The sequence below is a fragment of the Amblyomma americanum genome, chromosome 7 (assembly GCF_052857255.1).
Source record: "Amblyomma americanum isolate KBUSLIRL-KWMA chromosome 7, ASM5285725v1, whole genome shotgun sequence".
Lineage (NCBI taxonomy): Eukaryota > Metazoa > Arthropoda > Arachnida > Ixodida > Ixodidae > Amblyomma > Amblyomma americanum.
In genome coordinates this window covers 537,335-552,223 of record NC_135503.1, presented here as the reverse complement: position 1 = coordinate 552,223, position 14,889 = coordinate 537,335, and positions in this window count along the sequence as shown.

Genomic DNA, 14,889 nt, shown 5'->3' with positions numbered 1-14,889 from the left:
GTTTTCTGCGTGTTAAAGGAGAAGACGAGCTCAATGGATGTCTTCAAGAAACACGAAGGACTGTTGGTCGACGAATTGAAACTTTCAGAGAACCTTTCTGTGATGCCTGGTGGCCATATTGATGGGTTCGTTGATTTGGGCGCTTTTACCCCAGACACTGACAAACACGAAGTGTGTGACCACGGGATGGTAATTGTCTTTGTGCCTTTTGTTGGCAGTTGGACACAAATTATTGCTGTGTTTGCTACACACAGCAATGTGAAAGGAAACCTGCTAGCAAAAATCATGACAGAGGCTGTAATCCTTGCTGAGCAAGCAGGCCTATTTGTTGATTTTATTACCAGCGATGGCGCTGCATGGAATAGGAGGATGTGGGCGCTCATGGGTGTCCGGGCAACTCCAACGCTCACTAGGAACAAGGTGCAGCATCCAGTGGATCCCAGCCGCTCCCTCCATTTTGTATCCGAGTTCCCTCATCTGGTAAAATGCCTTAGGAATGGACTCCTGAATTCGAGCTTCAACACCCCAGCAGGCGAGGTAATAGCAGCTTTCCATTTTGTTTTTTTCCTAAGGGCTCGGAGCAAGCAGCATTGAGCCATATGTGTAGTCATGTACAAACTGTTTCTTATGAAAAAAAAATATATCTTTTATGTGTATTACAGGTGTCGCTTTGGCCTGTGCGAGAAGCCCTGAAGCTCGATGGGACTAATGTTACTCTTCAAGCTATGCCCGGGATCAGAAGCTGCCACGTCAACTCGAATAATTTTGAAAAAATGAGGGTCAGTTATGCATTTCAGCTGTTTGGTGATACTGTCCTCAATGGCCTCCGCCTATACAAGACCGAGCTTGAAGCAAGCGGGGGGAGCCTAGAGCCAGTGCTCACATTTTTTGGGTAAGTCCTTTTCACAATGAACTTGTTTTCTAAGAATGCAAGCCATTTTTGGTCGACAGCAATGAAAAAGAATACAGTGCTGTTTACTGTGAGAAGAAATTATTATCTAATGTTTTATCATACATTTGTACTGCAGAATGATTCGAGACTTGATAGAAATCATGACGTCCCGGTTCCCTGCCAAAGCCCTGCGGCCAGGATCTGTTGCTGAGGGCCAGTTGCTGTCTTTCCTGGCCTACCTCACAGAGTGGGAACTTCATGCTGGGGTACAAGGGGGCTTCCTGTCCGCATCTACAGCAGTGGGGCTTCGAGTCACTGTGTGTAGTGTTTTATCCATACTTGATTATTTGTCAAAACATGTCGGCTACAAGTATATAATGACATCGAAGCTGAGTCAAGACCCTGTCGAAAACCTCTTTGGGATCGTAAGGCAATCATCCGGGTGCAACAGTCATCCCACACCGCAACAGTTCCTAATAACTGTTAGCTGCCTCAGCTTCTACGGGCTAGCCAAATCTGTGTCAAATGGGAATGCGGAGCCAGGTGTACTGACGTCCCTCCTAAAGCCAGATGAAGTAGACCCTAGTAAGCCGAGCAAGCAGGACCTCATTGAAAGTTTGCTTCACGATGGCAACCTAACTGGTGCAGAGCAGCACATAAAAGACCTCTGTAATGTTGTTCCAGATCATGGCCCATGCGTTGTTGCAAAGAGTGATGCAAGGCTAGTTTTTTACATCTGTGGATATGTAGCAAGGAAGCTTGTTCGCAAAACAAACTGTGAAGAATGCCACAGATTGCTCCTTACAAGCAAGGAGAGTGTAGAGTTGCTGGGCGCTGCTGACTACACGAGGTTGAAGGACAAAGGTGATCTCCTGTACCCTCATGGCCGCCTGTTCCGGTTCATCTGTAAACTGGAAGACCTCTTCACTAGTTGCTTCAGTTTACATGAGCTTCATCATGACAGTGTCATGGACATTGTTAATTTGATAAAGCAAAAGCAGCAAAAGAGGGTTGGATGTGTTAATCATTCCGAGTCGCTGACAGTGCAAATGGTTGCCTTCTATGTGACCACACGCCTACACTTCTTTGTAAGGGCTCTTAATCGCGCCAGGTGCCAGAAACGTGAAACCGCTAACTACCTGAAGCTAAGTCGGTGCACATGCGCGTGTTTTCTTGTTTTTCAGGGAGCGTTATTTCGTTACCTTGCGCTTTCGTGTTCACCTACTGCAATTGTACTGTATTGTGATTACATCTACTGCAGTTGTTTTGAACCTACGATTTTAAATAAACATTTAGTGTGTAAAAGTGTTTTTTCTTCAATTCTGACTTTATCTGCTTCAGTGCTAAATAAAAATATAGCTTCGTCCAGAGTGTTTGAAGAATAAGACAAAATCACAACAACAGAGCCTGTAGAAGTCGGCGACCCCAGGCACTGGATACTGCAAAACGAAAAACGCGCAGAACACCTAGCATTGACCTTAAATCAGTAACATATAATAGCGGCAGTGAACATTGGCGCAATTCCGATGTTTCACTGCATTACTGGCGATGCTGTCTGCGACTGTCGCAAAGAGAACTGGAGTGTGAAGCGCTCAGAACGTGCTGTTTGTCTCTCGCAGGAGCTGCTCGTACTAACCCGCAAGTAAAATGACGCACACGTCACCGTTCGGAGCAAATTCTGACTGGTTACTGCAGTAAACACGAAGCTTCACGTATTTCGTGCCTTGCGCCGCCTGCTCAGCCGAGGTAATCTGACGAAAACTTAGCCCTGCTCAAGTCAAATTACTTCGATTAATTCGCTCATAAGCAAATAAGAACATTTGCATCAGGAGTAGTAGCATACATGTGGCAATAAAAAAAGAAAACTTCCGTGCTTGCTGCTGCCTGGCTACTGTCGGCCTCAGAATGCTGCTCGGTTAGGCGCCGCTAGCGCCACCTGGTAGAGTTAACATGAAGTGCCTCACGCGCTGACTGCCGCTCTTTCCACTACCCAAGTATTCTAGTACACTGTACTTTCTACGACACAGATTGACACAGCGCAACGGAACGAGGACGAGAAGAAACACGAAACACAGGACGGGCGCTGACTACCAACATTTATTGCGTCATAAAAAACCCGCACAATTATACCATTCACATGGACCACGTCATACACTGTCAGCCAGTGGAAACTGGGAAAAAGCGCCTCACACTCTGCCGATGAACAGTACAAAGGCACTCATGACATGTGCAAGCAGCAACATGCAAAAACATTACTACAGTAATAATAAACAGACCACAGATAAAAGGGAATTGCTCTTGTGCCTCTGCCACTTACATCGGCGGTGTCAGGGGCAGTAGCGAGTAAAAGAAACGCGACGATGACAGGTGAAATGGCGATGAAAAGGGGGTGTACAATCAGGGTATGAATAAGAAAGAATGAAAACTTTACAGGCAATAGGCACAGGCAGGAGCTAGCTAAAAGCGAAAACGAAAAAATAGGTAACCGACGCCAACAAAACCCACAGCAAAAATTAAAGTTAAAATCGTTCATGAAACGAACACTGGAGATACATTTAAGACGTTAAAAACGCCATTGAAACCTTTAAAATACAAAGGAGAAACGATGCGCTTAAGGCCCACGAACAACGTACACGGAAAAATAACTAAGAGCAATTAAAAACAATGAGGTGAGGTGCGAAAAAAAAATTGCCAAGATGTCTAGATGTTATTAGAATGCAAGAATTAGATGTTATATTAGAACCGCAAGAGCCACAAAGTTGTGGGTTTTCAGGTTCCACATTGTTCCGTTAGGAATCGACACATTTGAGTGACGAGAGGTCACAGACCTCCTCGGGGTATTCTGCACTGACCAGTAGTCTCTCTGAAACCCCGGAGTCGGCACAGGTAGCCGGTCTACTCTTTACTTGTGTGTAGCGCGTGTTGGAAATGGCAACACTTTTGTTTTTATTAAGCAAAAAGCAAAAGTTGTTTTCTAGTAGATCCACCGCTTTTTTAGGAACTTATATATGGTTCTTGGCGACGAGCCAGAACACCCAGTGAGCAGCGGAAGTTTTCTTTAAACCTCCACATCCACTCGGGTAACTGCACGAACTGCTATAAGTACAGCCAACAGCCTTTCACTGCAATTTGAGTTCATACAGTTTTCTTGTTAAATGTAACCATGATTGACTGCAGACACTGTTCTAATAGGCCCCTAGGCTTAATTCTCGGGGACACCACCCCTGAATGCCTTACCATCGACCCCTGGACTCTGTCTCAGTCTCCCTGGCCTTTCAGCACTTGCAGAGGTAATAGAATATCTGTTTGCGAATTGCACAGTGAATTATAGATTCTTCTGTTTTTCCACGGTACTATTTTGTTTGCAAATGATTGAGATGTTGTTAAGGTAAATATCTTTCACATATGTAATTGATGTTTGTACCCACTCAAAATTATCTCTTTTTGATTTCCATGTGCAGTCTGGGGAAGCTAACTGCCATTCTTTACGTTACATGCGTGCTGATTATGGCTATGTACTGTTACATTTCTTTTCTGTTAGGTCAGCTTTAGTATGCCAAAGTCAAAGGAAAATGAATCTTCGGACAATGTTCATGATGTGAGTAAAATTACAAGCTGTCACTGCAAATCATCTTTCTCTATACCGTATACTTCTCTTAATATATGGCAAAGGATATCTTGGCATTCGAATAATGCCCTCTGAACGTCAATTTGTGCAGGGAATGCTGTCTCCATAAACTCCGAGTTCTGTTCGAACACCAAAAAAGAGAAAGCAAGCGGTGGTATGTAAGGCAGGCAGGCAATTTAGGTTAATCTGAAAACAACATACAACACCATGGCTTTCGTATATGTGTGAATGGCTTATTTCTGGCATGTTTTTATTACCGTAACCTATTGACAGCGCATAGGTAAGGGGTCTTGAGCGACTGATCAGCTTGATTTTGCACCCATGACTCTTGCAAACATGCTTAACACATTTGTATGCCTTTTTTTTGATCAATAAACCAATGAATTTTTTTGCGTGTGAGTGTCCTCCGCATCAAGCTGAGGGAGCTGCTGTCAGATTTCTCGGCTTGCAAATTCTGTGTCCCGCAACAAAATCAATCGCGAGTCCAAAGGAAATTTTTGTTGCTACACCTCAGTGCAAACCTTCTGCGTGTTACCTCTAAAGAAAGTACATGCGGCTGGACCTGAGCAGCTTGTGATTGTAGAAAGTGACTAAATTTTGATTCTGCTTTATAGGTTGACACTCCGGAGAAAGCTTTCTTGAGAGCACGTGCAACAATGTTTGCCTCTGAGCACTTAAAGGCTTGAAAGCAGATCAAGCGGCTGCAGCAGTCTAGGAGAAGACCCCAGAAACAAAACGCTTGAGTTCAAGGCTGTGCTTGAAATGCTACTGAGGCAAAACCTCCTGCTGAAGGAGCAGGTGGCTGTGCTTGACACCCTTGGAATAGCCAATCAACACCTCCTTAAAACGCAGATATCCAAGCGATCTGGCCGGGATGTGCCGTAGCAATTTTCACCCGAGATCGGGGCCCTTGTGCTGACACTCAATTTCTACCCACCACGAGCATACAATTACGGGAGACAGGCCTTCCACACCTGCTTGTCCCACCAATGAACACTGCGAAAATGGTATCAGACTGTAGATGGAAATGCTGGCTTTTCAACTGAGGCATTCAATGCTCTAAAAGATGAAATGCACCCAGATGAGATGAGCAGCCGAGGCCACCAAACTGTATGCAGTCTGATGATTGATGAAATGTCAATCAGGCAGCCGGTTCAGTGGAACAGGGGATATTCTGAGGGGTTTTCCGACATGGGCACAGTAGTTGATGGTGACTGCCTGCCACAGGCAAAAGCTGCTTTTTGTTGTAATGGCAGTAGCCATTAACGAACGGTGGACGCTGCACCTCGGATACTTTTTGTAGATGGTCTTGTCGGCGAACAGGAAGCTAATTTAGTTACACAAAGCCTGCTTCTTGCCCACGATGCTGGGGCAATGGTTGTAGCTCTAATATGCGATGGAGCTCCAGCAAATATAGCCATGTTACAGGAGCTGGGCTGCAGCTTCAGAAATGGAGACAACGTCGAGCTCCGCCGAAAAATCTGTATTCAACAATGCTTCACAACCTTGGCAAAGGTGCACAATCTGTTTTACTGTCCGTTATGTTCTTGTCAGCTCAACACCTTTTGTCAAATTTTTCCTACGGCTTATGGAATGATTACTGCACTGTCTCGCATGCATTACTGTCTCAAGCAAATGATTTTAGTTCGTCTGTAATGCAGAAATGCACCTGCATGACAAATGTGTTGCATTTTCAGCCTACTGTATTCATTCTGCCAGTAAGTATTGCATCGAGCATGTGCAACTAGACTTCATGGCTAAAAACCTCCACTAATATGCGTCAAGAGCATGGATAGGCAAGTGACATAGCAGGTATTCCAGCACTGAGAGAGGTACGCCAATTTACTGGGGCTCTGGTGCATGCACAAGAACCTTACTCGCACACAAAATTAACGATGCAATGCATATTTCATCGCCTGCATATGGTGCTGCGGGACATTACATGCCATTTACATGCAACTTGCAGCTCTGAATGTTAAGAATTCCTGTGCTTGATTTCCCAATGCTGGTTGCTGCATTATGTACCAGAATAAGAAGCACTAAAATAAATGCATTGTTTTATGGCGTCTCTTCAATGGCTTTACGGCTCGCCATCAAGGCAGAGGCGAACCTGTAGCTATTTTGCTGTCATGTACTTTGTGCTCGCAGCCGGGTCGAAGAAAAAACGCCAGCCAATGTACGGACAGATGTCCCAATGGCTGGCAACTTAGCTGTTGATGCATATGTACAGAAATGTGGAAATATAAAACTTGTCCATTGTATGCGAAGTGTTCAAGGTAAGGTAGGTAAGTGATAACACAAGCAGCCGGGCAGAAGATTAGCTTGCCTTGTGTTTTTCTTAATGAAAGCCCCAAGTCAAAACAAAGCACCAAAGCCTGCTGCCCAACATTGCTACAGGCACCACAACATAAAGTCGGGCGTAAACACAAAAAAGCAGAACTAATTCTTCACGTAGGCAGCGTTACTGTTTAACTGCAAGATGAGAAATTTGTTCATCAGCTCTAAATTGACAACTCTTCTTGTCATGTGGGTATTAACATCTGATATAACCTTTGTCTTGCAAAAACTCTTGCAGTCACAAGTTGTACAGCACAGCATGCAATAAATGATTTTATGCAGGGGATCCGAGTGACAAATGGTAAATTATAATAAATAACATGGTAGAGTGTAAAAAAATTATGCTTCGGCTATTCCAGCACGTACAGAGACTTGATCCGAGTTGTTTTCAGCATTTTCTGCAAGTTCCTTTAACGAAGTCTTTTGTGATGTTGAACGTAAAGCATTCCCATCGAGTTTTAGTTTTGGCGTGAACACGGCGGCGTAGCTACAATGTTAACTGACTTTAGTAAACCGTCCCTAAGGCACTGGTGATACAAAAAATGAGGGATGTCTGTGAACACTATGTGTTCCTTGGCCTTTCAAAACTAGTTAAAACTAGCAATTTTATAGCATGTTTATTACTCTTTATCCTTACGGATAATTGACCCAACGACCACCAGATTGGCCTCTGCCGTCCTTGCAGCATTTCAGACTTCTTCAAATCGCCAACGCCCCTATCAATAAGTCAACAATTCAGTGCAATATTCCTACATGCAATCATGCAATGCATCACATCCAAGCTAGAGACGCAAACATTTATCTACTTCACATCCATGTTCAGCACCCAGACAGTTTTCAAATGATGGTTTGCTGAACAGCGACAGCTCATTGTTATACCATTTGTCTCACATGTCAATTCCCCCACAAGCTGTACAATCAAAGGTGAAAAACAGCTAGACTATGCTGACTGATATATATATATATATATATATATATATATATATATATATATATATATATATATATATATTTTGAAGTTCGGTTATCCTGATGTGAAGCATATCAGAGTACGAAAATAATAGTGGTGAATAATTCCTATCACTTTGTAATGTGATCAGCTTGTCTGTCACCCTCTATCTCTGCGCACAGGAAACGGATAAACATAACTGCAACATGCGGGTCCACACAAACGGGTAACTTTAACTTAACAGCTCGCTTCTCCACACCTGCTGTGGGCTCATGTCGATCGACTAAACTGTTGGCGAAAACAAGCGTTTCACTTTGTGCATGAAGCTGGGAAAAATGTTCCGATAAAACAATTAAAAAATCCTAAATGTGCCCGTAATAATATACTGCGACCAGCAATGTCAGACAACGTGACCCCGCCGTGGTCGGTGTCGCCGTTTCGGTAGCTGACTGTTGCGATCGCATAGGTTTAAGTGTTAGCTCTGGATTCGAGCAACTCGCATGCAGCACAAATTCCAGAGCAATAAATCGTTCTGTCCTTTAACATCTTGACGAGCTGTAGTGACGGAAGCCGAAGAGAACATATATCATCACATCTACGACCGCGCGGTGCTGCCGCAGTCATGCGGGAAAGGCTTTGTCCGAAGTTGTCCGAGCGAGAAATTGGTGCTCCTCAAGGAGAGAAAACAGCCTACTTAACCAAATTCCCAAACTTCCACAACGCTCTAGAACGTTTAACGACAACAAAACGCTCGAAGTAAAGCCAAGAGCTGCCAGTGGAGCTCGTAGGAGGCACAGTCTGCCAACGAATCGCGATGGCGTACTGTTTTCGCCGTTCACTTCATGACGGCACTCGAAACATGCTGAGTTCGGTTGCTTTGAAGTTGCTGCAGTTTGAAGCAGTGCACAATACTTTTTTTTCAGCGATGTGAGCGTTAGTATTAAGGAAATAAATGCCGAAACCGCACGTGTGCAAGCAATGCCTATACAAACGAAACCGTAACCGCAATAAGTTCCCGGAAGTCCAAATTCACGCGACGAAGCTCTGCCGTGACGGAAAGTCTAATGTACCTGCTTAAATTCTCTTTTAATTTCCAAAAAACCGTGCTTAAAGCAAATTCAGAAGCAAACTTTATTTATGGTGCCGCATTTTATTTTTTTATAAAAGACGTTTCTTCCCAACTTTTAAAAGAGAGCACCTCTAACTAACCAACTTCATACCATTGGGCATGTTCGTTTGCTTCTCCATACGTTATACAGTCTATTTTTCAAGAGAGATGACACGCCAAATTGCCTGAAGAAATTTATCTAATAAGGCTCATTTTAATCACTGGCAATAATAACAAGCTAAAAGAAAAATTAAATGCAAGGACTATTTACGGTGGCGCAATTCATTCAAATAATTGCTTACCTTTGTAACTTTCAATGAAGGGCACTTGCAACAATACAATTTCTTGCTATGTGCTACTTTTTATTTGTTTTTCCACTTGTTTACAAAGTAGTATGCAAGAGAGATGACATGTTAAATTGTCTGAAGTATACAAGCGTTCCTCGCAAGCTACCTGCGAAAGTTATTTCAGTTTGCAGTAACAAAAACAAACTAATAGCAAATTTAAACGGAAACATTATTTTGCTGTGGCGCATTTCGTTCTAACAAAATCAGAGAACAGTTGCAAGAGTGTTTCTGGTGTGGGCTAGTTGGTGCGTACTTTCTACGACACAGATTGACACAGCGCAACGGAACGAGGACGAGAAGAAACACGAAACACAGGATGGGCGCTGACTACCAACTTTTATTGCGTCATAAAAAACCCGCACAATTCATACCATTCACATGGATTACGTCATACACTGTCAGCCAATGGAAACTGGGAAAAAGCGCCTGACACTCTCGCGTTCGATCATCGATCTGCAGCTGACTGTTGCAATCGCAAAGGTTTAATTAAGTGTTAGCTCTGGATTCGAGCCACTCGCATGCAACACAAATTACAGAGCAATAAATCTTTCTGTCGATCATTTAACATCTTGTCGAGCTGTAGTGACGGAGGCCGAAGTGCACATATATCTTCACATCTACGACCGCGTGGTGCTACCGCATGCATGCGAGAAAGGCTGTGTCCGAAGTTGTCCGAGCGAGAAATTGGTGCTCCACAAGGAGAAAAAACAGCCAACTTCACCAAATCCCCAAACTTCCACAACCTCTAAAACGTTTACCGACAACAAAACACTCGAAGCAAAGCCAAGAGCTGTCCGTGGAGCTCGTAGGAGGCGCAATCTGCCAACGAATCGCGACGGCGTACTGTTTTCGCCGTTCACTTCTTGACGGCACTCGGAACATGTTGAATTCGGTTAATTTGAAGTTGCTACAGTTTGAAACAGTGCACAACACTTTTTTTTTCAGCGATGTGAGCGTTAGTAATAAAGAAATAAATGCCGAAACCGCACGTCTGCACGCAATGCCTATACAAACGAAACCACAACCGCATTAAGGTACCTGAAGTCTAATTTCAAGTGACGAAGCTCAGTCGTGACGCAATGTCTGATGTACCTGCCTAAATTCTCTTTTAAGTTCCAAAAATAAAACGAGATAAAAGAAAAATCAGAAACCAAATTTATTTACTGTGCCGCATTTCATTTTATTTAAAAAAACGTATCCGCGCAATTTTTACAAGAGGGAACTTCTAACTATCCAACTTCGTACCATAGGGCATGTTGGTTTGCTTCTCCATACGTTATACTAGCTTTTATGCAAGAGAGATGACACGCCAAATTGCGTGAAGAAATCTACCTAACTATTGCACATTTTATTCGGTGGCAATAAAAACAAGCTAAAATAAAAATTAATTGCAAACGCTTTTCACGGTGGCGCATATCATTCTAATTCTTACTTACCTTTGCAACTCTCAATAGAGGGCACTTGCAACAATACAACTTCTTGCTGATGGCTACTTTATTATTGTTTCTCCAGTTGTTTTACAAAATAGTATTCAAGAGAGATGACATTTTAAATTGTCTGAAGAGTAAGCGCGTTCCTCGCAAGCTACTTGCGAAAGTTATTTCAGTTTGCAGTAACAAAAACAAACTAATAGCAAATTTAAACGGAAACATTATTTTGCTGTGGCGCATTTCGTTCTAACAAAATCAGAGAACAGTTGCAAGAGTGATTCTGGTGTGGGCTAGTTGGTGCATACTTTCTACGACACAGATTGACACAGCGCAACGGAACGAGGACGAGAAGAAACACGGAACACAGGACGGGCGCTGACTACCAACTTTTATTGCGTCATAAAAAACCCGCACAATTCATACCATTCAAATGGAGCACGTCATACACTGTCAGCAAGTGGAAACTGGGAAAAAGCGCCTCACACTCTCGCGATCGATCATCAGCAGCTGACTGTTGCGATCGCATAGGTTTAATTAGGTGTTAGCTCTGGATTCGAGCAACTCGCATGCAACACAAATTACAGAGCAATAAATCTTTCTGTCGATCCTTTAACATCTTGTCGAGCTGTAGTGACGGAGGCCGAAGTGCACATATATCTTCACATCTACGACCGCGTGGTGCTACCGCAGTCATGCGAGAAAGGCTGTGTCCGAAGTTGTCCGAGCGAGAAATTGGTGCTCCACAAGGAGAAAAAACAGCCAACTTAACCAAATCCCCAAACTTCCACAACGCTCTAAAACGTTTACCGACAACAAAACGCTCGAAGCAAAGCCAAGAGCTGTCTGTGGAGCTCGTAGGAGGCGCAATCTGCCAACGAATCGCGACGGCGTACTGTTTTCGCCGTTCACTTCTTGACGGCACTCGGAACATGTTGAATTCGGTTAATTTGAAGTTGCTACAGTTTGAAACAGTGCACAACACTTTTTTTTTCAGCGATGTGAGCGTTAGTAATAAAGAAATAAATGCCGAAACCGCACGTCTGCACGCAATGCCTATACAAACGAAACCACAACCGCATTAAGGTACCTGAAGTCTAATTTCAAGTGACGAAGCTCAGTCGTGACGCAATGTCTGATGTACCTGCCTAAATTCTCTTTTAAGTTCCAAAAATAAAACGAGATAAAAGAAAAATCAGAAACCAAATTTATTTACTGTGCCGCATTTCATTTTATTTAAAAAAACGTATCCGCGCAATTTTTACAAGAGAGAACTTCTAACTATCCAACTTCGTACCATAGGGCATGTTGGTTTGCTTCTCCATACGTTATACTAGCTTTTATGCAAGAGAGATGACACGCCAAGTTGCCTGAAGAAATCTACCTAATTATTGCTCATTTTATTCGGTGGCAATAAAAACAAGCTAAAATAAAAATTAAATGCAAACGCTTTTCACGGTAGCGCATATCATTCTAATTCTTACTTACCTTTGCAACTCTCAATAGAGGACACTTGCAAGAATACAACTTCTTGCTATGTGCTACTTTTATTTGTTTCTCCACTTGTTTTACAAAATAGTATTCAAGAGAGATGACATGTTAAATTGTTTGAAGTATACAAGCGTTCCTCGCAAGCTACTTGCGAAAGTTATTTCAGTTTGCAGTAACAAAAACAAACTAATAGCAAATTTAAACGGAAAGATTATTTTGCTGTGGCGCATTTTGCTCTATCAAAATCAGAGAACAGTTGCAAGAGGATTTTGGTGTGGGCTAGTTGGTGCATGCTTTCTACGACACAGATTGACACAGCGCAACGGAACCGAGGACGAGAAGAAACACGAGACACAGGACAGGCGCGGACTACCAACTTTTATTGCGTCATAAAAAACCCGCACAATTCATACCATTCAAATGGAGCACGTCATACACTGTCATCCAGTAGAAACTGGGAAAAAGCGCCTCACACTCTGGCGATCATTACACAGTGAAAAGGAACTCATGACACGTGCAAGCAGTAACATGCGAAAACATTACTAAAGTAATAATAAACAGACCACAGATAAAAGGGAATTGCGCTTGTGCCTCTGCCACTATAGAAGGTTTGCAATGTAGCGGATCATTTTTCTGCAGAACTTGCATTTTTATTACATTTCTTTTTGTGGTGGTTGCCTAAATAGAGTTACAATAATTCAAAACGGAACCGAAAAGAGCATGATAAATTTGAATTTTCACGTGAGTGGGAAGGAGCCATAGACATCGTGATAGAACACCTGCTACTGAAGGGAGCTGTTTACAAATATTTTCCACATGCCGATCCCAGCTGAGATGCGACGAGAAAGTAGCTCCAAGGATTTTGTGGCTGTCAACAATTCGAATTTCTTGACCTGCGTATTTAGGAGCGCGTTAAAATTCGACTGGCTTTTTCCTTGCACAGAAAATTATTACCTTAGTCTTTGTAGGGCTTATTTGGAGGCAATTACAAGAGGACCAGTTCTCTAGTTTCGTGAGGATTACGTTGCACTCTTCAATTAGCTTGTTTATGTCGTGACCAGAGATTAGTATACTGCTATCATCTGCGTATATAATAAATGTCGCTTTGTCATAAATATGCACAATGTCATTTATATAGATGTTAAAAAGCATCGGGCCCACAATGCTGCCTTGAGGCACACCATTTCGTACCGCCAGAAAAGAAGATTGATGGTTGTGGATATAAACAGATTGTTCTCGATTTTGCAGGTATGATTTCAAGAGGTCTAAAGGTCTTCCATGAACTCCGTTTTGATAAAGTTTATGATTTAAAATTTGATGGTTTAGGGAATCGAAAGCCTTACTAAAATCAATGAAGAGTCCGACAGTGAGAATGCCTGCTTCAATGTTTTGCAGGATACATTCCTTAAGTGATAACAAAGCTGTTTCCGTCGTCTTGCTCCTTCGGAAGCCAAATTAAGCCTCAGACATGATTTGTTTTGCATTAAAAAAGTTCACCAGACGGGAAAAGATTACTTTTTCCAAGCCCTTTGAAAAGGCTGTAATCACAGATATTGGTCTATAATTGGACACTACATTTTTATCTCCCCCTTTGAACACAACCGTCACTCTTGCTTTCTTCATTTCTTCCGGGTAAACTCCCGTTTCAATTATCAAATTGAAGATATGTATGCAAGCACAGGTGCAATAAAAGATAGTACATATTTTTCTGCTTTTATCTGAATATTGTCAACATCTAAGGCTTTGCTATTATTTAAATTCATAAAGGTTGTACATACTCCGGTCTCATTGGTGAGCTCAAGGAAAAAAAAAGGTTTTTGAAAGGGCTACAAGATGAAGGAACTTCAGGTAGATGCATCATAGGTAAATGGGTATAGTTAAAAAATTGCTGTTGAAATTGTCAGCAAGAGCCTCACCGAATAATTCAGAGCCCTAGTAGATTATTCGTTGAGTTGGCGCATTTTTCGTATTGCGACGTAACAAGTTATTTACAACTTTCCAGACAGCGTCTGAATTTTTCATTCTAACATCAGAGAACAGTTTTTGATGATACACAATCTTAGTTCGCCGAAGCTCAGCGTTTAGTTTATTTCTTGTTTTTTTTAATAAGATTAGAGATTCTAGAGACCGATTATATTAGAGTATATTTCTACAAAACCTTGATAAACTCTGAACATGCATTATTTGAGTCTTTTATATCGAATAACTAGGAGTCCTGTCCAAAACCATTTCAGCTTGTTTCTTGGTGCCCCCAACCTTTTTTTATTTGCGTGTAACTCCAGCCCTTCTTCACCTTTGTCGTTGTAGCCGCTATTGTTTCTCAAGTACCACGCACCATCTTGATATTAGTAGTTCCTAATTCAAGCCTTCTGCAGGGCTTGAAGCACCTATTTAATTGGAAATGAGAACAGGTGCACAGGGTGGAAAGCGTGTGATCTGCCAGGAAACACTGAGGCTTCCCCGAGAAGGGCCTTTATTAAGGTTGACAGCCGTTTTGTGCCTCTTCACTTGGCAGTGACGACACAGCGTGTGCGGTCCCCGTGGTTTTGCCCCAGCTGTCGAAGCAATCCTCGGACACGACCTTCGAAATCTGATGTTTTTATTTAAAAAACAGGAACCAAAGTCATGCTGTATGCAGTGCGATCGCCATGTGGTTCCACTGACGGCGAACATTCATCCACCTAGCCCGGCTCTTTGTACGGATTCAGGA